General features: G+C 43.0%; 1 protein-coding gene across 1 annotated transcript in view; it reads left to right on the top strand.

Annotated features, from left to right (window-relative positions):
• Window positions 1-1,761: 1,761 nt before the first annotated feature.
• LOC139276970 (ALS2 C-terminal-like protein) overlaps window positions 1,762-22,855 on the top strand; it is a 212,465-nt gene continuing 191,371 nt past the window's right edge. Inside the window, exon 1 of the mRNA XM_070894971.1 lies at window positions 1,762-1,917. The gene's annotated coding sequence lies outside the window, so the exon portion shown is untranslated. The remainder of the gene's footprint in view (window positions 1,918-22,855) is intronic.

Here is a 22,855-nt window from a genome sequence, read left to right as displayed (position 1 = left end):
CTTTCAGCCATGGTTGGGATACATGACACCCCTTCACACTATGCGTTGGTCTTAAAGAATGTGGGCTGGGATAATGCTCACCAGTTACCCCTCTGGCTTACTCGCTGCTTCTCCCGATGACTGAGGCTCTCTTTGCTCATCGATGGTGGTTTTTTCTTCTCCGTCTCAGACAGAGTGCTCGGTCCTTGAGTGCAATGAACGAAGCAAGCAAGCGTAGAAGAGGAGAGAGCGAGAGATGGCAGAAAACTGCCTCTCTTAAAGCTGAAAAATGCTTCTGAATTCTTCGCACCAAAACACAGTCCTTTGCCTGAGGCAGTCCAATTGAAAGAGCAATGAATCCTGTGCCTTTGTTATTGGGCTCTTCTGGGGATGAAGGTTCCAATGAGTCTGGGTGTTCAATAGCTTCCTTTTTATCCTGAGGTTCCCGCGCTCCGGGGCTCTCAGTCATGGCTTGAGCACTGACCAATTTACCATTTCTCTCACTGGTGGGTTCGCATTACATGACAAAGGGTCCCATCAGTCATCTTCCTGCAATTTTAGCCATTGACCCATCCCTGCCCACCTGATGTATATTGCTGTGGAACATGTTTGGACCTGTCCCAAGTCATGCTGTCTGCTCTTCTGCAGTAACAAAAAATGTGTCCAAAAGCAAAGTCCAAAATGCGTTGAAGTCTATCGATGTTTCCGACGATTCTTACACTGTTCCTCCGTGGAAAGTCCAACAGTTGAATTTTAAACAACGTACCTACTTAGGCATCTTGCTCTGAACTTTCCTGCTGGTTGGCCTGGCAGAAACCCAACGGTTTCTCCGTGCAGGCCTCTGGTTAAAATATCAGTTGGGCCCCAATGATGTAATTGGAGCCCAATATTTTTACAAAGGGACTTCACTGATTTCCCACCAGCTCAGAATAGCAGATTAAAATTGCAACCTGCGACAAGAGAGCTGGACCTCAGCTGGTAACTGTCAGGGTGATTTTTAACTGCCTACCCACTTAGTGGGGCAGAATTAAGATCGTCCCTTAAGTCAGTGTTGTAATGAGCGTGGTTTCGGCTGGACAAGGAAAAGGAAATTTACCAGTGCTCGACGTTGGTAATTTTTATGGTTGTAGTGGGGTTAACTCCAGCAGTACCACTGCCCATGTTTTGGGGGAGGAGGATGGGATCCCCTCAGACTTGATTCTTGATCATTATGTTCCCATTAAGTCAGGCAGCGTTTTGGAGGTCCCGCATGGGCTGCTTAATGACTTTACAATTGAAATAACCGTAGTTGTGTGAGAAATAGAATGGGCTGCGCAGCGCAGCCTGTTAAAGAGGCCACGCAACAAAAAACAAAGTGGGAACATTGCTCTTGACACCCTGTTTCTCTGCATCTCGGTTGTGTCTATCTGGGTAATGTGTATATACTGGCAAACAGAACTCCTATACGTGTAGATTTTACTGTAGCTTGGTTTGAAGATTCTTTGTGATGGGTTGCTGTGAGTACCACACCCAAGCTGACCAAGTAATCCTGACAACACGCTTCTTTGTTTAGCATGTTCTGTATACATCTATTTTATTCCTAAATACATGCATTTTATATTGTGTATATATAAATAAAAGGATACAATAGCAATAAAGCAATGGTAAACCTGATTGGGATCTTTATTCAAATTATTTGCAGAGATTAATTCACTACAGGGAGAGTTCCAGATTCTGGGAAGGTGCAGCAGTTATTACTATGGTTACTAGGAATTCCTGCAAAGCAACATGGGAGAGGAGGAGCTTGATTGCTGAACTGTACTTCCTTACTGATGCAGTTTACACGCCACACAAATAATTCTGGTTTCATAAGCTCCACTTGCTCTCAGCACTGTCTTGACAGGGCAGATGTGAAGCACTGGTTCAAACAGACCAACTGAGACGTTACAGCAACTGCAGGTAAGAATGGGGCTCGCAAAATGCTTGTTGTACAGCAAATAATTCTGTGAGGACTTGTTTTCCTTATTTTTTTTAAATAGTTACTAGTCTTATTCTAAAGGAAGCTAATTTTTATGCTCGACAGATTTTTTATTTAAAAAAAAATGTCTAAATCCAACATGGTTTGTGCTGTTTTGAGTTTAACAACTCTTGTGCCCTGACTGAGCCTGTCAATTACTCAGATGGTTTGCCCTTGGCAAGCATTGCAATGCTGCTGAATCAGCTCCTCCTGTGTTTTTTTTTACATTTTGGTTCTCTCTTGCTTAATAGTTGAGCTGAGACAATTAAAACTTGTTGCAACGTATCTCTCTGCACATAGCTGAGATTTGCAAACCAGTATTGCTGACTATGATGGGAAGTGAGAGTAGGAGGTGATCGCCATCCGTCTCTCTGTCGATTTTCTTGCCGCTCACTATCCCTTTCCCCGATACATAACTCAGGCATTTGTTACATGGAACATTCCCCGCAATCCACGGAAATAAGGGCTTGTGTTCAAGAATTATATTTGACCTTTTTTGTATGAAACATGCAATGCTAAAGTGTGGACGTAATTCAGCAATGCCGTGAGACATTGGAATGCACCCAACTGAAGCAAAAGAGCCTGGAATGATCCCAAGAAATGGTAAAAATGCTCAGCACACAGTTCTGTGAACAGTGTTGGAAAATGTATGCACCCATTATATTCGGCTCCTATTATTAACAAGTTGAATCTGACAGGAAAGAACGTTTCCCTTGAATAAGGAACTCCTCTTTCCCGCTGTCACAGTCTGAATCCTTGCAGATAAAATGTTTCCAAACCATATGCAATCCTTTTTTAAAAAGTGATTAAACTTAACTCATGATCAAACTTAACTCGTGCGCAATCACACAGTACAAACTACATGAATAGCCATGGCTCAGTGAAGCACTCTGGTCTCTGAGCCAGAAGGTTGTGAGTTCAAGACCCACCCACAAAATCTAGGGTGACACTTCAGTGCAGATCTGAGGAAGTGCTGCACTGTATGTAGGAGGTGCCAATTTTCCGATGAGACATTAATCAGAGTCTGCCTTCTCAGGTGGACATTAAAGATCCCACGACCCTATTTCAAAGAGCAGCAGGGGAGTTACCCCCGGTGTACTGGCTAATATTTATCCCTCTACCAATATTACTTTATATAAAAAATGATCTGGTCATTATTGCATTGCTGTTTGTGGGATCTTGCTGTGTGCAAATTGACTGCCATGTTTCCTACATTACAAGTGACTGCACTTCAAAAGTACTTCATTGGCGGAAGCACTTCGCAAGTTTCTTTTCTTTCTAAAATCAACCAGAATGCTCTGCTGCCACAGGCTGTGCATAGAATTGTTTGGCAAACTTTTCTTTCAAGGTGGTACCCTTTTTAAAAGATATTGGGATCAATTCAGGGACATGGGAACTGGAGATTGTTAACAGTATTTGAGGTGTTACATGAAAGTACTTTGTATATTTAAAAACTACAAAAGGGCTGTTCTCGATAATTGAAGCTGCCAGATTGCAATGACTCAGTGCAACTTCTGTGTTTTTCTGTAAACGCAGAATGTGAGTGGGTTTGATTAGCTTGAGGGAACGTGGCTTGGTATTTTCGATGTATTGCCTTCATAAGTGCACCTGGCAATGTTCGCTGTCCAGCTCCTCGATATTCGCTGTCCATATTTGGGTGTGAATGGACTTGCTAAGCGTTTCCAACGTTCACTGTTTTAATTCCAGATCTCCTGTGTCTGCAGGACACTTATTTTGGTCATTTCTAACCTCGTCTAGCCCCACAACCCATCAGAGGATACTGTGTTCCTCCAACTTTGGCCTCTTGTGCATCTCTCACTCACTTTGCCCCACCATTGGTGGCTGTGCCTTCAGCTGTTTAAACACCATTCTCTGGAATTCCCGCCCTAAATCCCTCCACTTTCTCTCCTTAAAGTCATATCTCCTTCTTTGGCTCTTTCTCTCTTTGTCTTTTGCGCTCCTGTAAACCACCTTGCAACATTATATTAAGTAAAAGGCGCTATATAAATGCAAGTTGTTTTCCTGGTGCAAGTCTCTCCCAGGTCTTTTAATGTCTTGGCTGTTAGCACATTAGTTTCTGTTTTTCAATGTCTTTCCATTGCATCAGTGAGGTGATCTTTTACATAATTTTACCAGTTTCCTGCTTTTCTTAAGCTCTTATGCAATCATCAGACCATTAACCTAATTCTTCCTCTTTCTGTTAGCAATACATGATTTTTTGAAACACTTTTTTTCCTGTTTTGTTTTCAGTTCCGATAAATCCTACAGCACAGAAGGAGGCCCATTGTGCCTTTGGAACAGCTATTTAATTCGTCCCACTACCCCTGCTTTTCCCCCATAGCCCTGCAAATGTTTCCTTTTCAAGGATATATCTAAATCCCTTTGAAAGTTACTACTGAATCACCATCCACGGCCCTTTCAGGTAGTGCATTCTAAGATCACAACAACTCGTGTAAAAACAATTCTTCTCAAATCCCCCCTGGTTCTTCGCTAATGATCTTCAATCTGTGTCCTCTGGTAACCGACTCTCCTGCCAGAGAAAACAATTTCTCCATGTTTACTCCATTAAAACCCCTCAGAATTTTGAACACCTATTAAACTCCCCCTTAACCTTCTCTGCTCTAAAGAGAACAATCCCAGCTTCTCCAGTCTCTCCACATAATTGAATTCCCTCATCCCTAAAAGGTCTAGAAACATTGTATCTTTTCTCTTTACAGATTCTGACAAGTGCATATGTGTTTATTTCAGATTTCCTGAATTTATAGGATTATTTCCTTTTCTATTGGGCTTGGTTACATTATTTTTATGATAATTTCTAAGATTGCTTGGAAGAGTAACTGAATCTGACTCTTACTAGTAAATAAAAACAGCAAATACTGGAAATACTCAGGTCAGGAAGCAGAGAAAGAAACAGAGTTAACGTTTCAGGTTGATGACCTGACATCAGAACTGGAAACAGTTAGAGATGTAACGAGTTCGAAGCAAGTACGGAGGTGGGGAGGAAAGATCAAGATGACATAGATGACCTGGAAGAGGGGACAGAGTGTAGTGTAACAAAATTTGCAGATGACACAAAGATTAGTGTAGAGGACACAGAGAGGCTGCAAAGAGATTTAGATAGGTTAAGCGAATGGGCTAAGGTTTGGCAGATGGAATACAATGTCGGAAAGTATGAGGTCATCCACCTTGGGGGAAAAAAAACAGTAAAAGGGAATATTATTTGAATGGGGAGAAATTACAACATGCTGCGGTGCAGAAGGACCTGGGGGTCCTTGTGCATGAATCCCAAAAAGTTAGTTTGCAGGTGCAGCAGGTAATCAGGAAGGCGAATGGAATGTTGGCCTTCATTGCAAGAGGGATGGAATACAAAAGCAGGGAGGTCCTGCTGCAATTGTATAGGGTATTGGTGAGGCCGCACCTGGAGTACTGCGTGCAGTTTTGGTCACCTTACTTAAGGAAGGATATACTAGCTTTGGAGGGGGTACAGAGATGATTCACTCGGCTGATTCCGGAAATTAGGGGGTTACCTTATGATGATAGATTGAGTAGACTGGGTCTTTACTCGTCGGAGTTCAGAAGCATGAGGGGTGATCTTATAGAAACATTTAAAATAATGAAAAGGATAGACAAGGTAGAGGCAGAGAGGTTGTTTCCGCTGGTCGGAGAGACTAGAACTAGGGGGCACAGCCTCAAAATACGGGGGAGCCAATTTAAAACCGAGTTGAGAAAGAATTTCTTCTCCCAGAGGGTTGTGAATCTGTGGAATTCTCTGCCCAGGGAAGCAGTTGAGGCTAGCTCATTGAATGTACTCAAATCACAGATCGATAGATTTTTAACCAATAAGGGAATTAAGGGTTATGGGGAGTGGGTGGGTAAGTGGAGCTGAATCCACGGCCAGATCAGCCATGATGTTGAGTGGCAGAGCAGGCTCGAGGGGCTAGATGGCCTACTCCTGTTCCTTATTCTTATGTTCTTATCAAGAGGGAAGGTATGTGATCGGGTGAAAGGCAGGAGAGGTTAAGTGACAAGGGATGATGGTGCAAGGCAAGTAATGGGACAAATAAAGAAACAAAAGATGGGTCTAAAGGAAGTGTAAATGGGAATAGCAGATTCATTACCAACAGCAGCTGTCCACAAAAATGGGAGCAGTGGTTATGGTCTGAAATTGTTGAACTCCGTTTTAAGTCTGGAAGGCTGCACAGTGCCTAATCGAAAGATTAGATGATGTTCCTCGAGCTTACGTTGAACTTCATTGGAACAGGAGGCCGAGGGCAGAGAGGTCAGAGTGGGAGCGGTCCGGAAAATTAAAATGACAGGCAACTGGAAGCTTGGGGTCACCTTTGCGGACTGAACCAAGGTGTTCCACAAAGCGGTCGCCCAATTTGCATTTGGTCTCCCCAATGTAGAGGAGACCTCATCGTGAGCAGTGAATACAGTATAGTAAATTAAAAGAAGTACAAGTGAATTGCTGTTTCAGCTGGAAGGTGTGTTTGGGGTCCATGATGGTGGGAACGGAGGAGATAAAAGGGGAGGTATTGCATCTCCTGTGCTTGCACAGGAAGGGAGTTCTGGGGGTGATTGAACAGTAGACCAGGGTGTCACGGGGGAAACTGTCCCTTCAGAAAGCTGAATGGTGGGGGGGTGTGGAGGGGGGGCTGGTTGTGTTTAGTGGTGAAATAACGCTGGAGGTGGCAGAAGTGGCGGAGGATGATCCAATCAAATTTGATGCTTGTGGGTGGAAGGTGAGGACGAGGAGAATTCTATTGTGGTTCTGGGAGGGAAAGGATGGTAAGGGATGAGAGCAGAAGTGCGGAAAATGGGATGGACACGGGGTGGAGGGGAATCCTCGGTCCTCGGTTGAGGAAAAAGGAAGATATATCGGTAGCACTGATAGGGAAGGTGGGGTCACCAGAGCAGATGCAACAGAGACGGAGAAACTTGGTTAGAGTCCTTGCAGGAAGTGGGGTGAGAGGACATGTCGTCAAAGTAGCTGTGGGAGTCAGTGAGCTTAGATTGGATATTGGTCAATAGTCTATCCCCAGAAATGAAGATTGGGATGTCAAGGAAGGGAAGAGTCGGAGATGAACATTTTGAAGATGAGGGAAAGTGGAAATTGGAAGCAAAGTTGATGAAAATTTCCAGTTTGAGGCGAAAGCAGGAAACGGCACTGATTAAATAGCCAATTAAAGGCTGTTTTATTGAGATTGCTGCAAATGATTTTTTCATAGGACTCTAAAGCAGCAGATAAAGGGGTTTTACTTTAACTTGTTTTGACACAATCAGATATCTTGGTTTAGCTTTGTTGATAAGAGCTTTAAAATGCATTTGAAACCTTTGTAGTTGTAGTAAGAAATGTTTTATCTATAATAATACATATCTGAAATGTGTTTACAAGGTAGTAAACCAATTGAATCCAAGGACAGCTATCAAGGATTTGCTAGCAAGGCAAATTTAAGAGTTTAAAGAAAAATAGTGAACAAAGAGACAGAAAACATGAATGCATTTGATGTTGTTTATAAGGTTTTTCAGAAGGCATAGAAGTTACAACCTGGAAACACACCATTTGGCCCAACCCGTCCATGTCAACGCTTATACTCCACATGAGCAAACGGTTCCAATCACATTTACCCACCCTGTTCCCATATCCCTTCAACCACCTTTCCCTGATCCACCTATCCAATCTAATCTTAAATGTTAACATCGTGTCTGCATCAACCACTAACCCTGGAATTGAATTCCATAAGCCTCACAACTCGTGTGTGAAGTTTCTGTTGCCCTCAGTTCTAAATCTCTTACATTTAAACTTGTATCTATGGGCCCTCAATCTTGACTCCTCAAGGCATTCAATAAGGTGTCCCTCAAAAGGATTGTTCCTAAGATTCAGGTCTATGGTACAAGGGGACAGTCAACAGTCAACAAGCTCCCTGCTGGAGTGGAACTAAACAACAGAACCAGTGGGAACCTGTTCAACCTGCGCCGTCTCCAGGCCAGATCCAAGACCACCCCAATCTCTATTGTCGAGCTACAGTATGCGGACGACGCCTGCATCTGCGCACATACAGAGGCTGCACGACAGGACATAGTCGATGTATTTACTGAGGCATACGAAAGCATGGGCCTTATGCTAAACATCCTTAAGACAAAGTTCCTCCACCAGCCTGTCCTCACCGAATGGCTCTGCCCCCTCCCAGTCATCAAGATCCACGGCGCGGCCCTGTACACTGTGGACCACTTCCCATATCTCGGGAGCCTCCTATCAACAAGAGCATGCATCGAAGACGAGATCCAACATCATCTCCAGTGCAGTGCAGCCAGTGCAGCCTTCGGTCGCCTGAGGAAAAGAGCGTTTGAAGACCAGGCCCTCAAAACTGCCACCAAGCTCTTGGTGTACAGGGCTGTAGTAATACCTGCCCTCCTGTATGGCTCAGAGTCATGGACCATGTACAGTAGACATCTCAAGTTGCTGGAGAAATATCACCAATGATGTCTCCACAAGATCCTACAAATCCCCTCGGAGGACAGGCACACCAACATCAGCACCTTCATTCAGGCTAACATCCCCAGCATTGAAGCACTGACCACAATCGATCACCTCCACTGGGCAGGCCACATAGTCCGCATGCCAGACACGAGACTCCCAAAGCAAGTGCTCTACTCGGAGCTCCTTCATGGCAAACAAGCCAAAGGTGGGCAGCGGAAATGCTACAAGGACACCCTCAAAGCCTCCCTGATAAAGTGCGACATCCCCACTGACACCTGGGAGTCCCTGGCCCAAGACCGTCCTAAGTGGAGGAAGTGCATCTGGGAGGGCGCTAAGCATCTCGAGTCTCAACGCCGAGAGCGTGCAGAAATCAAGCGCAGACAGTAGAAAGAGCGTGCGGCAAACCAGTCCCACCCCCCTGTAGGGGCTGGTGTCTGTGGGGTCAGCTTGCCTTTCCTGACCCAGAGCGGTTGTGAGTCGCTCCCACTCCCTGGTTCTCAAGCCTGGATTTATTAATCAGGGTGTGATAAAGTACAGCAGACAACTGTTTTGTATAAAGAAATGTATGGTTTTTATTCAAGAAGAATGAATACACCTTTTATTAAAACTGAGAAAACTTATCACTCTAATGGGGAATCCTTTACTCAAACACAAGAGAATACACAGCAGTACAACACCTCCCACCACCTAATTTCCCCTATCTAACTAGGTTAGGCTCTGGGGCTTCAGGGACTATGCTCACCAATCCTTTCTTGCCAGTTGGTAATGGTCACGTTTTGGGGTGTGTTGGATTCTGCTAGCCGTACCCCGAACATAGGAGAGGACTTCTTGCTGCGTGTTCCTCAGTTGGGTGGTGTTCGCTGATGCGGTAGGGTGCATATTGGATTTATGCGGTAAATACTCACTTTCTTCCTTCAGCAGTAGGTTTTAAAGTTCTTTTAGGTAATGTTTTACCCATTGGTAGCTCAGGGATAGCTTGTAGAGTGGAAACAGCTTGTGAATCTTCGGGTTTTCATCGAGTTGACTTCGGTTTGGAAATCGTTGGTCGAGGTGGCTCAATATTACCAATTTGGTTGCTGGTAATATCTTGGTGGTTGCTTCGTGAACCTCTTGCTGCCATGGCGTGCTTGGTGTCCTGGTCGTTTGTGATGCTGTTTTGGTTGATGTTCTGAAGAACCAGGTTAACGAAGCTGATGTGCTGGTCTTGAAGTCTGCCAGGTCTGAAGCATACGAAGCTGGTGTAGAAGCCAAGTGCAGTCCTGGCTGTAAAAACAGGTCTTAATTATACTTTGAGCGACTTCCTTCTCTGTCCCCAAATCGACCTTGGTTCTTTGTTTAGGTTTTGCAGCCCAGCTAACTGAAACTTGATTAAGTTTTAATCTGGCATTGATAGACTTTTCTGAGTTGATGAGCTCTTGTCCATTGTGATGGCGCTATTTTTTGCTTCCGGATGTCTGGCCTAAGCCAGATATTTCAATGCCTGTTGAAAAGGTGTTGGAATATGTATGTGACATTTGGGTCTTCTGGGTGGGGTGGATAATGTTTCTTTCATGGTCAATTGTTTAAATGCTAATGTTTTCTAGGGGCAGGTTTCGGGAGTAAATAGTTCCCAGACAATTTGATTAGCTTCAATGTCCAAACTGGCCTTTTAGAGATTGACCCCACCCCTTTTCTTGTAGATCCAACAGTCACCTTTTAAAAATCCCAAACTTGGTTAAAACTCGTAGATTTCTTCCATAAGCATTTTGGGATCCCAAATTTCTGGTAGATAGTTCCAAATTAAATTTCATTTCCAATGAGTCCAAACACTGGGGGATTCTCCCATGAGTCTGTGGCTCTCGTATTGGACTGTTCAGCCACCAATGAACTCACTTCAGGAGTGGAAGCAAGTCTTCCTCGATTCCGAGGGACTGCCGATGATGATGATGATGATGACAAGGGGAACTGCAGCATCATGGATAAAAGTTGGTTAATACACAGGATGAGTTAGGGTAAGTGGGTGTTGATCAGACTGGAAAAGGGTTGGAAATGGTTTTCCCCCAGGGTCAGTGTTGGCTCTAGTTTTGTTCTCTGTAGATAGATGATTTGAACTTGTGCAACGGGAACACAATCTTGAAGTTTTCTGTCGAATCAAAAGTAAGGTTTGGAAAACAGCGAGGAGTATTGTAAAATAATTCAGGATGAAATGTGCAGGTGGAAAATAGAATAATGAGGGGTTGTAGATTTTGGAAGGAAAAACAAGAAATATACCTTCAGTGCACTGATGCTGAAGAGTGTGTTTGATCAAAAGGCAACCAACTATAGAGAGGACATTAAAGCCATAGAGAGCGAACAGGGTACATGGAAACATAGAACAGGAGTAGGCCATTTAGCCCATCGAGCCTGTTCCACCATACAATGAGATCATGACTCATCTGTGTCCTAACTCCATATATCCGCCTTTGCTCCATATCCCTTAATACCTTTGGTTAACAAAAATCTATCAATTTCAGATTTAAAATTAACATTTGACCTAGCATCAATTGAATTCAATTTGCCACTGATCTGCCCACCTGACCAGTTCATTGATATCTTCCTGCAGTCTACAGCTTTCTTCTTCATTATCAACCACACAGCCATTTTAGTATACTTTAGCAAACTTCTTAATCATTTCTCCTACATTCAAGTCTAAATCATTGATATATACCACAAAAAGAAAGGGACCTGGTACTGAGCACTGCGGAGCCTCACTGGAAACACCCTTCCAGTTACAAAAACACCCATCCACTATTACCCCTTTGCTTCCTGCCTTTGAGCCAATTTGGGATCCAACTTGCCACTTTGCCCTGGATCCCATGGGCTTTTACTTTTCTAACCAGTCTGCCATGTGGGACCTTATCAAAAGCCTTGATAAAATTTATATACACTACATCAAATGCACTACCCTCATTGAGCCTCCTTGTTACCTCCTCAAAAAATTAAATCAGTTAGTCAGACATGACCTTCCCTTAACAAATCCATGCTGACTGTCCTTGATTAATCCATGTCCCTCAGAATTTTTTCCAATAATTTTCCCACCACCGAGGTTAAGCTGGCTGGCCTGTAATTACTCAGTCTATCCCTTTCTTTTAAAACAAAGGTACACATTGGCAATCCTCCAGTCCTCCGGCACCACACCTGTAGCCAAAGAGGATTGGAAAATGATGGTCAGAACCTGGGCTATTTCCTCTTTTGTTTCGCTCAACAGCCTGAGATACATTTCATTTGGGCCTGGGGATTTATCGACCTTCAAAGCTGCTAAGCCCCTTAATACTTCCTCTCACTGTTTATTTCAACTAATATTTCACACTCCTCTTCCCTCATTGCCAAGTCTGCATCGCCCCTCTCTTGTGTGAAAACAGATGCAAAGTGCTCATTAAGAATCATATCTCCATCTTCCACTTACACACACAGATTACCTTTATAGTCTCTAAAATGCTCAACTCTTTCTTTAGTTATCCTCTTGTTCTTAATATGTTTATAAAACATCTTTGGGTTTTCCTTGATTTTACTTGTCAACATTTTTTCATGCTCTCTCCTTGCTTTCCTAATTTCCTTTTTAATTGCACCCCTGCACTTCCTATACTCCTGGAGTTTTTGCAGTATTGAGCCCTTGGTACCTGTCATAAGCTTCCCTTTTTTTTCTTTATCCCACCCTATATGTCCAGGGGGCTCTCGATTTGTTAGTCCCACCCTTTTCCTTTAAGGGAACATACATGCTCTGAACTCTCAGGATCTCCTCCTTGAATGCCTCCCACTGCTCTGACACTGATTTACCTTCAAGGAGCTGTTTCCAGTCCACTTTGGCTAAATCTTAGTTTAGCAAAATTGTTTTTTCTCCAATTGAGAACTTTTATTCCTCGTCAATCTGTGTCCTTTTCCATAACTACCCTAAATCTAACTGAATTATGATCAGTAGCACCAAAATGCTCTTCCACTGATACCCCATCCACTTGCCCAGCTTCATTCCCTAAAACTAAGTCAAGAACCACCCCCTCCCTTGTTGGATTTGCTATATACACGCTAAAAAAGCTCTCCTGAATGCATTGTAGGAATTCCACACCCTCTATCTTTTTCACACTAATTTTGTCCCAGTTAATATTAGGGTAGTTGAAATCCCCGACTATTACTGCCATATAGATTTTGCACTTCTCAGAAATTTGCACACATATTTGCTTTTCTATCTCCCTCTGACTGTTTGGGGGTCTATAGTACACACCCAGCAGTGTGATCGGCTCTTTTATGTTCTTCAATTCAACCCATATGGTCTCATTTGATGATCCTTCTAACATATTGTCGCTCCTCACAGCTGTAATTGTTTCTTTCATCAATACTGCGACTCCCCCTCCTTTTTTACCCTCCTCTCTATCCCGTTTGAAAACCCTGTAACCAAGAATGTTGAGTTGCCATACCTGCCCTTCTTTCAGCCATGTCTCAGTAATAGCTATACTATCATATTCCCAAGTGTCTATCTGTGCTCTCAGCTCATCTGCCTTATTCTCTATATTCCTTACATTGAAGTATATACCATTTAGTACTGTCAAACTCACTTGTTGTCTATTTTCTAGCCCTTGTTTCCTCTGTCTTCCAAATTCAATTTAATTTTGAAGGGGGCGGGTGAACAGCCAGTTGTCGTGGTGCATATAGGTACCAACGATGTAGGTAAAAAACGGGATGAGCTCCGACAAGCTGAATTTAGGGAGCTAGGAGTTAAATTAAAAAGTAGGACCTCAAAGATAGTAATCTCTATCCAATTTCAGCTTCGCTCCCTTCTGAATCTATTCTGAGGTTCCCATCCCCCTGCCAAATTAGTTCCCCCGCCCACCCCCGGCCAGGATATTTGTCCAGGCTCTGTTGAGGTGCAACCCGTCTGGCTTGTACAGGTTCCACTTCCCCCAGAAACGATTCCAATGCCTCAGGAATGTAAAGCCCTCCCTCCTGCACACTCTCTCCAGCCACACATTCATCTGCTCTATCCACATATTTCTGTACTCACTAGCACATGACACCGGAGTAATCTGGAGATTACTGCGTTTTGTGGTCCTGCTTTTTAATCTCTCCTAGCTCCCTAAAATCTGCCTGCATGACCTGATCCCTCTTTCAATATGGACTGCAACCTGTGGCTGTTCACTCTCTCGCCCCAGAATGCCCTGCAGCCACTCGGTGACATCCTTGACCCTGGCACCAGGGAGGCAACATACCATCCTGGAGTCACGTCTGTGACCGCAGAAACACTTGTCTGCTCCCCTGACTATTGCTCTTCCACTCTTCTGCTTCTGCTTCTGCTTCTTCTTCTTCTCCCTCCCGCCAAATGTTGCAGCTGAGCCACCCCATGGTGCCATGAATTTGGCTCTGGCTGCATTCCTCTGAGGAACCATCGCCCCCACCAGTATTCGGAACAAAATACTTGTTGGAGAGCAAGATGCACTGAGGACTCCTGCACTACCTGCCTGGTCCTCGTCTTCTGCCTGGCAGTCACCCATTCCCTCTCTGCCTGCACACTCTTAAGCTGCGGGATGGCCGCACTAGAAACGTGCAGTTCACAGCCTCGCGGATGCACTGCAATGACTCCAACTGCCGCTCAAGCTCCAAACCCGGAGTACGAGTTGCTGTAGCTAGCGACAGTTCCCGCACATGTGGTCATCCAGGCTGCACGAAGCATCCACGACTACCCACATGGCACAGGATATGCACTCCACAGGACTGAGCTCTCCTGCCATGCTTCTAATTATTAGATGAATTTACTAAAGTGTTTAGTAAACCCCTCTGTCCTTAGTTAAAGACTAAAAGACAACAGACAAAAAAAACTGTGATACTCACCAGCCTCGCATCTGAATAGCAAAGAAAAATGATGTGACCATTACCTACCAATCAGTTACCAGCTATCCTGTCATGTCGCTCCTTGTGTTTTTTTCCCCTTTCTGCTGTCATTGAGTCTGGGCCTCGCTCTCCGGCTCCTTATACTCCTCTCTCAGGCTCCTCTGCTGCCTCGCTATTACAAGGTTATTAATTAACCCTGTATCATTGCACAATACTAGATCTAAAATAATCTCTTCCCTAATTGGTTCTTCGCCATACTGATCTAGAAAATTAATTTGAATGCATTCCATAAATGCGATTAACTAAATCTGGCTTATTATTCATGATTAAATGTAATATGGCCTGCCTCCTTGTTGGTTCTAGGACATATTTTTGGCAGAAAGCCATCCAGAACACACTCAATAAATTCATTAACTTTCTGCCATTATTAAGTCTGCTTTTCCTAATCTATATGGAAGTTAAAATTCCTCCCTGAAACCACTCTGCTTTTATCACATGCTTGTCTAATCTCTGCATTTATACATTCTACCACTTCACAGTTGCAAACTCCTGCTACAATCTTAAATCCTTTTCTATTTTTTAACTTTACCCATAAAGTCTCCATTGCCTGCTTACCTCTTGTTCTATCATCTCTTATCATTGAAGTGACTTCATCCTAAATCATTAAGGCTACTCCTCCCCATCTACCATTTTCTTTCCTGTAGACCTTATATTTAGTTCCTCTTCCTGACTTTCTTGCAACTATGTCTCAGTAATGGCTACCAATTCATACCTCTTAGTTGAATTTGCACTTGCAAGTCATTCAATTTATTCCATATACTCCCTGCGTTTGTATAAAGAATGCTTGTTTGGGTCATACACCCTAACCCGTCCTGCTCTAATGTTTTACTCACATATTTCTTTGTGCACTCTCCTGGTTTAATAACTTTATATCTTTTAGTTTTCCCTTTATCTGTAGTGCCTAAAGCACAATTTCTGACTGTTACTCTATTTATTCTCTTCCCTTTCGAAGGTTGATTGTTTTAAAACTAACACTTATACTAACTTTTCCACCGAGCCCAACCCCTGCCCCATTTACTAGTTCAAAGTCCTTGTGACCATCCTATTTATCCCTTCTGTTAGGACCCTGGTCCAGCTGGAGCCTGTCCCAGTAGTGGTGGCAGTGTCCCATGAAATGAAACCCGTCTTTCCCACACCACTCTTTCAGCCATCTGTTCACCTCCAATCTGCTTATCTCTATGCCAATTTGTAGAGATTATAATCCTTGAGATCCTGTTCTTTAATTTAGCTCCTAGTTCCTGGTACTCTCCAAATAAGACCTGTTACCTACCCTTTCCTATGTTGGTTCCAACATGGACCACAATGATTCGATCCTACCCCTCCCCCTCACTCCCTAATATTCCTTCCAACTGGTTCAAGTATTCTCTCACCCTGGTACCAGGTAGGCAACCTAATATGTGGGACTCTTGATCCAGCTTACAAAGAATGCTATCTATATTCTTAATTATTGAATCTCCTACAGCTACCACATTACCCTACCCTCAACCTCTCCTCCCCCTGTTTTGGATAGCCTCCTGTTCCAAGGTGCCATGGTCAACATGCTGGCTGTCCTTCTGATAGTCTTTATCCATATCCTGATAGGGAGCAAGTACTTTGTGCCTGTTGGATAGGATCAGTTTCTGCAGAACCCGTTCTCTATCGCACCTGGGTTCTCCTTGCTCTAAACACTATCGGTCACACCAAACCTATTCTGATCCTACACCCCCCTTCGTGGTGTAATCAAGGTCTGAAGCAATGTCTCCAACTTGCACTCCAGCTCAATGACTCCGAGCCGGGGAGATTCGAGACGGAACCATCTACTGCAGACGTGTTCACTCGGGGAAGTCTCACTGTCCACAAACTCCCACATACTGCAGTCCAGACACACAACCTGCCCTGCTATATCTTGGTCTATTATTTATATCTACTTTTTAGATTGTTGCAAGTTTATTTTTTACACACCAACTTGCACGAAAACATGGGACAAAATTTTAAGTACTTCCTGCCTCAAGCTTACATGAACCACTACAAGCATTGGAGGCAAAAGGCAACACCTCCTCCCCACTCTGCACCAATTCTCTCACTTTTCCCTGTTTACAATGTTTATTACATTAACCAGGATGATGCCAGGGATGGGAAATTATAGCTATGAGGAGAGACTTGAGATGAGATTTTCGATACTGGAATTATTTCCGCTGGCGCAGAGATGGCTATGAGGAGATTTAAGAGATTTTTTTTTAATTATGTAGGGTTTTAATAGTGTGAATAGGAAAATACTATTTCCTTCTGGATGGAGAGCTGGAGATAAAGGGTCACCAGTTTAAAATTATCACGGAGAGATTAGGAGAACTTTATTTACATGAAGGGTTGTTGGAGTGTGGAATGATTTCTACAGGAAGTGGCTGTAGACCATTGCAACTGCTGTGGGAAAATTGGATGAATGTTTGTAGCAGAGAAAAATACAGGGCTATGGGAAGAGGGGGCAGTGAAATGAGTTTTGGATTGTCCTTTGTTGAACTACACTTCTGCAAAGCACCTTGGCATGTTTTGCTATGTTAACGATGCTATATAAATGCAAGTTGTTGAATAGCTCGATGAAGTGATGGGCCAGATGGCCTGTTGGGTATTGTAAATGCCCTTATTTACTTAGATTCAACTGGCACAAAGCGTGACGACAAGGTTACTCGCTTTAGTAAACACACGCACATGCATTATACAAGCTTGGACAGTGAAGTCTTGATTAAAATACAGGCTTAACTTCCCATACAGCCAAGGACGATGGAACACGTTGACATGGGATGCTTTGCTGGACACCCTCTCTTCCATCCTTGAAGTTGGGGTTTAGAAGTTAACTTTGACGAGGGGTTTGGAAGTTAACTTTCTTATACCCTCCTTCAATATACAATCATCACATTCTTAATTGTTGGCCGTCTGAACTTTGCCTCGTTCTGTTGATGATTGAATTATCATGTTCCAATCTCATGATCTGTTCCCATCTTCTCTGTCTTTTGTGACTGTCTTCCAGACAGGGAGCATTAACCAGCAAGCATAATTACAAGTGTCATTTTCATAAGTTCATTAATATATCTGATACTAAAGACAAGGTCTCTGTATAAAGCCATTACAGAAACTGGTACCTGTGTTTTACAGGAAAGAAGCCATTAACTATCGAACACAATTACAATGGTCGACTCTGTCTTTTGTGACTGTCTTCCAGACAGGGAGCATTAACCAGCAAGCATAATTACAAGTGTCATTTTCATAAGTTCATTAATATATCTGATACTAAAGACAAGGTCTCTGTATAAAGCCATTACAGAAACTGGTACCTGTGTTTTACAGGAAAGAAGCCATTAACTATCGAACACAATTACAATGGTCGACTCTGAAACCATTGACCAGTCTGGCTTCAAGGGCAAGGCCTTTGTTTGAAGCCATCAGCAAACCTGGTGTCTGTGTTTTACAGGAAAGAAGCCATTAACAGAGGTGGCTTTTGTGACTATCGGTTTCTGTGGAAATATTAACCCTTTACAATTCCCTGCCTTGAGAGAGAGATATCCTTATTAACTGCTCATCGTTTACTCTCAGGGTAATATTTCAAAAAATGTTGAGAGGAGGATAGGCGTGGGTTTATAGTGGTTACAATCACCATCTTGGTCTTTACTTTCTTGACCATAGCTTTTAAGTGACATACAATGTTTATCAATGCCATTAGTACAAATACTTGCGAAACAACCAAAGTATAAGAGAGAATGCGGATCCATGGGGGAATTTCAATATTCAGTCCCATGTCCCACTAGTATGTGTCATCTTTTACTTCTAGAATTTCTTTAAGTACTCCCCTATTCTCCTGCTGTAAAGTATAATAATGATGCTGTGAGCCATTGACACATGCCATCAATTCCTTCAGAGCCTCTAGCATCTCCGGGATGTCATAACCGAATTTTGTGACACACTTGTATAATTCTTGTTTCAATAATCCATAACCCGTAGGTTTACCTCTGCGGGAGTTCTTACATTAATGAGGATGTTGGTCCTATTATAACCATCTTGGTGGGGACAAAGCAGTACGTCCCTGGGGTGGCACCGCAATTATATCAGGGACCTAACTGTCGGGGCCCTCTACAAGGGCAACTGCTTTCTCAGCGGTTCGGGGGCAGTGCTTATCCTTTCCCAAGCCCAGGTGACATTTGCCTCTATCACCGTCCAATAGTCGGCGGGCCAGGTAGATATGCCCAGAGCTGTCTTAACTTGGGGCTGAAGCTGGTTTAGGAACATGGACTTAAACGGAGTCTGCTCTTTCCCTGTAGTTGCGTCCGCAGGAGCCTGATGCTGTGTTCTCTCATAGAGATCGTACAGGCGATTAGCAAATGCCCAAGGGGTTTCATCCGGCCGCTGCTTGGTCTGGTGCAATAATGCTACCAAGTCAAAGTTTTGGATTCCCAGGCAGGTGAGGATATGGGTCAATACCTGGGCTGGGGTAATATTACACCTGACCTTCCCGTGATGGTAATAATGCTGCAAAATGGTGAAGCAGTACTTTCCTTTTCCTACGTAAGCTATCTTTGTCCTAACATCCGAAGGGCCCGTCACCTCCCTAGTACAATTCTCGCTATATTGATTCCAGTCAAAATCGCATGTCTTCGCTGCATCATCGTATAAATCATAGACATATATACGCTTCCTTGCTGTTGCTACATCCCTGCAAGTTTGGTTCTAACCAGGTCAATTCTCCTCGCTGCATTACAGCCGAATAGTGTCCTCCCACCTTCCTTTTAATTTCAGTCCCTCTGATGGGTATCAGTATCTTTAATGCTAGATTGTTTCACTAAAGATCAGTTTCGTTATAAAATATTTATATCAATGCCTTTGAACAAAGGATGTATCACGCTCTTGAGCCACATTAACCATCTCCTGTTGTGCTGTTGTCAAATAGCTGAGCATGTCGGCGACCCGTTCTTCACTGCATCTTCACCATACGTTTCCACATGCTTCATGCGCAACAGATCACGTCGGCACCCTTATACCGGTATCTCAAAATCATGCCATCCGATACAAGCTATTACTGGGATTTTCAGTTATCTTATCAAAAGATCGATGGTCTTCTCATCTCTCTCTGCATGGTCCCAACGTTTAGGGCAGTGGCCAGTGATATATATTTTCCTCATTGTTCAGTATAGGCAAAAACACAAACATCTCCAAGAGAGACCTTTCAATTAATGATTCTCATCTACACTGACTTTCAATATAATTTAAATTGATACCAAATTTTAAAACCCTTTCACAAATCATGCCCATGTTACTCAGGGAATCATTCCCACATTTCATCCTAACCCCTGCTTGAGTTCCTGAATGGGATGAAAGGATGTTTGAGGGACCATTGTTCGCCTATATCCAGGAATTTAGGTACCAGCCTCCACCTGTGTATTCAGAGATTGATCCTAATCCAGATCAGTCAAATCAGAACCGAGAAATAAAGCCGTGTTCCTCTCGCTGATGGGTTTTAAGTGACGATTAAGTCTATTCTTTCACAACAGTTTTAAAATGCATCACTGTTGAGGACAGAAATCTCGACACAAAGAGGAATATCAGTAACATTATATAACAGCGGATAGACAGAAGCAGACTATGCTAATAAAACCAAAAATCTGTGGCCGAGACAGAAAGCTGCTGAAGTGGACAGTGGCCACAGTATGTCATGACATTCACACCATTCTACTGAATATCTCAACCGTAACTAGAATTCACCCACAATCACCTATGAAAAATGATTTAAGAACATTTCCCATGCATTACCCTTCCATGTTATTCATAAACCCAGGAGAAACTTCCACTATCCAATACAATGTGAACGTATTATCATATAATCTCTTAGTGGATCTTCTTAAAATACTGTCATTCCAGAGAGCAGTTCAGTCTGCAAGAACACAACAGCCTCTCTGCTGCCCTCCCCCCAAAAAACCTTCCTTTTAAACATAGTTTAAACTGAACCACATAGACTGGACCTTTTTAAAAAAAACATAAGATTCAATTATCCCCTTAAATTTCCCTTCCCGAGTGCTTGGGCAGCAACTCGTATCAATTTAGCAAGTCAAAGTTTTTAGCAAGTCACTTTGTGATTTAACAAAACAAAAGGTATCCGCAATGCATTTGGATGCAATTTCTTTATCTTCCCTTTTCGAGCAATCTGTCGTAGAAGATAGCACACGACTCGATCATTAATTCCAAGTATTAAAAAGCAAAGGCTTAAGTCCAATTTTGTCACCATGCCGTGACATTCGAGATCCATTACTCGATAAGAAGTTAAACTCTGGACATTACTCTTTTGTTCCAGCAAAGTTCAAGGTCAGTAACACTTTTTGAAGTAATTTCCATATTAAAGAACCCCTCTTGGTAATCTAGCACCATCAGCACTCCTGCTTAAAAGAAAAGAAACAGAAAATATATTGTGGCTTTCCTACCATCCCAATGGGTTAATTCGTCAATTCTGATCCGTTTTCTGTCACTGTGAGAAATATCTACTCAATTTCAAAACTTTACATTTACAATGTAAAAGATGTTGCGTACCAAATTAAAAGTTCACAGCAGCTTGTGCAAAGAGTTAACTTCCCTTTTTTTTGCATTTTAAAAGTTGACAAACACAGACATCAATCATTCTAATCATTCTGTAAAGCATTCCACGCATAACAATAGCATTTCTCCTTTTTCTCCCCTGATCACGCATTCTTAAATTGGTCAGAAATGTAAAAAACTACCAATTGTTAATGTGATTGTCTCATGTCTGGAACTAAGGGCTTCTCTCTCAATTTTACACCAACCAGAATTTCACCATGGCCATAATAAAAGTCTGGTTTTAATAGGTTAATTAACCTCAATAACTCCAAATTAATTCAAACCAATGTCGTAAACTAACCAGTGTCACTTAAAGACAAAAGAGGGAGGAGCCACAGGCACACTAAGAAGAAATATTCATACATGCTTTTTAAAAAACTTTTTAACATTCACACTGAAACATCAAAGAAGAACACTTGTTTTTACACAGACAGGCTTTCACACACAATACAGTCCATGACTACGCAAACATCCATAGTAGCAAATTTTATGTTTTATTTCTCTCGGCACAAAAGTTAGAGCTTAAGTAGCGGTTTCACCTTCATAGACTCATAGAAATGCTTCTCTATTTTTTCCGTCTTTTAAACAATCAGCTTACTACAATAAACACAATCCTTCTCTGAACCACGAATTTATGCTGCTATGCTTTGAACTTCCTTTTGGATTCTGCAGGGTCTTTCTGCCCACCTGGTTTCACCTTTTTCTGCACCAACTTAATGGCAACTTTCACATTTCTGAAACTGCTGTTGCAGCTACCGAGGCAGATTCACTTAAAGTCTATGGGCTAGAACCTCCACTTTTTTTGCATGCTTAACGCCCACTTAACACCCATTTTACCGCTGCAATGACGTTTAATGCCCAGATAGCAGCCATTTTGGCACAAAATGGAAACTGACGGGCATTTTTAGGAAACTTATCGCCGAGCGTTACTTTTCCCATGTGCTTAACGCCGGGAAAATATATTACCGCCCGCCCACTTTTTTGGGGCGGAATCATCAGAATGGGCGAAATCAACGTCCATAATAACACCAGCGTTACTTTCCTTGCGGATTTAACGCCGAGATTCAATATTAACGCCCGCCCACTGTTTTTTGTTCTAAAGAGCACATTTACCCAAACTAGCAGCCATGGAGATCGCCTATCATCAATTTCACTGCCTCGCACACATCGCCCACAATATTGCTCGCTCAAAAAAACGGCCACAAAACCTGGAATTAACCGGAATGAATGCCACCAGTGTGGCTGGCATTTGTTAAATGCCACTCTTACGTGAGGAGCTGATATCTGAAAGATTTGCCTGAAAGAGCATTGACACACTGCTGTGTGTGTGCAGCTCAGACATCAATGGTGCCCATCAACTTGGTACCAGTTAAAGTTTACGTTGATTGATAAGTTGTATTTAACCCTTTCGTGGTAAGGAATCACCAGTATGTAACGGTCCAGCTATCTGAGACAATGCGCTACAAGATTATGTTCAATAACAAATTTAATACCAACATTGGTCTGAAATCATAAGTATCACAGCCAACAACACCCAATCCCCATCCACACCCCAATTTTTCCACCATTGACATAAATCACATGGTCAACATGTCCAGCAACACAGAATACAAAGACAAAGCAGGAGTGTGGACCCCAGCCCCTATACATTGCAACAAATTGCATACACCCAGATGGAGATATAACACAGCCATCACCTGCGCACATGCACCTCATTTTCCTTCCCTCCTCTCCTCCTTCTCCCCACCTCTACCCCTTCCCCTCCTCGCTCCACGGCGTCTGGCCGAGAAGCTCCTCAGGCTGTGCCTCATTTGGGGGGGATGAAGGCAGATGTGTTGGTTGCACGAGTACGGGAGCGGGGGCTGCTGAGGGGGCAACATTCTCTGCTGCAGAAGCAGGATCTTGGTCCT

Source organism: Pristiophorus japonicus, chromosome 1 (assembly GCF_044704955.1).
Source record: "Pristiophorus japonicus isolate sPriJap1 chromosome 1, sPriJap1.hap1, whole genome shotgun sequence".
NCBI classification, from domain to species: Eukaryota; Metazoa; Chordata; class Chondrichthyes; family Pristiophoridae; genus Pristiophorus; species Pristiophorus japonicus.
This window is presented reverse-complemented; position numbering and strand designations above follow the sequence as displayed.